General features: G+C 45.4%; 1 non-coding gene across 1 annotated transcript; it reads right to left on the bottom strand.

Moving 5' to 3' along the window:
* Window positions 1-254: 254 nt before the first annotated feature.
* Window positions 255-463, bottom strand: LOC139014819 (small nucleolar RNA U3). The gene has a single exon (XR_011472351.1). It is a non-coding gene; the product is annotated as a small nucleolar RNA U3 (small nucleolar RNA).
* Between the last annotated feature and the right edge of the window lie 548 nt (window positions 464-1,011).

The raw sequence follows: 1,011 nt of genomic DNA, 5'->3' as shown, positions 1-1,011 counted from the left end.
AGTGTGCTGTGGCAGCGTGTGGGCTTCCGGAAAGGATGCATCAGGCAGGCCGGCGACCTCAACGGCATCTAGGCTGTCCCGGATCCCTTTGTAAGGAACCAGCACAGGCCGGTTCAGGCCCAGGACCTCACCTCGGCTGCAAGCTTGATCCCTGGCCCTGGTGCGTAGGCAACCAATTGATGTGTCTCTTTAACATGGCTGCTTCTTTCTCTGAGCTGAGTTATCTTTTTCTTTTTCTTTCTTTTTAAAATTTTACTCAGAATGCGTCCTTTCCTTCTCCCCTCCCAAGAAAGGGAGGAACAATCATTAACGGCAAGTGGCAGTTGCAGAAGCAACACCAAGAGCTGGCTTCACGCTCAAGAGAGGACGCTGCATCTCCTCCTTGTGGTTTCGGGTGCTCTGCACATTCAGAGAAACTTCACTGGTAACGAACCATAGAAATGATCCCTGAAAGTATAGTCTTTGAGTTGTCTTTTCACTCACTGCCTTTTTTGTTCTCTCATAGGGATCAGAATGAGGTTAAAATACCTTAATTTGGCAGATTTTACGAAAGCCTATGACCATGTGAACATGTTGGTAGGGTACCTTCCAGGCCTCAGCGTCCCCATTTTAAGGTCAGGGATGACAACAATGGTGTGGTCCTCAGATTCTTCCCTAAGTTCTATACCTGTGACCAGGGAGGTATTTGAGATGCCTAATCTCCTAATTTGGAGGCCAGGGGAGATTCCTTCTGCCCTCAGTTTGCCTCACTTTCTTACTCTGGGAATGAGGCTCAGCTTTTAAAAATGCTGTTACTTATTTTTAAAAAAGTAGAGAATACATTTATAAAGTATAGAATCCAAAAAGTATATAGAATATTTTCTAAAAAGCTTTTATTCTGTCCCCCAGCCAGCCCAGTAGCCACCACTGGGACTAGTTTCTGGCGGGTGCTGCCAGGAAAGTTCAGAAGCAAGCAAATATGTATATAGAGAACACCCTTTAACTTAAATGGAAAAAACAAAACACAGCCCT

The sequence above is a fragment of the Myotis yumanensis genome, unplaced genomic scaffold (genome assembly GCF_028538775.1).
Source record: "Myotis yumanensis isolate MYYU_CA2020_CCGP unplaced genomic scaffold, mMyoYum1.0.hap1 SCAF_7, whole genome shotgun sequence".
Taxonomy (NCBI): domain Eukaryota; kingdom Metazoa; phylum Chordata; class Mammalia; order Chiroptera; family Vespertilionidae; genus Myotis; species Myotis yumanensis.
Note: the sequence above shows the minus strand (reverse complement) of the source record. Positions and strands in the feature narration are given on the sequence as shown.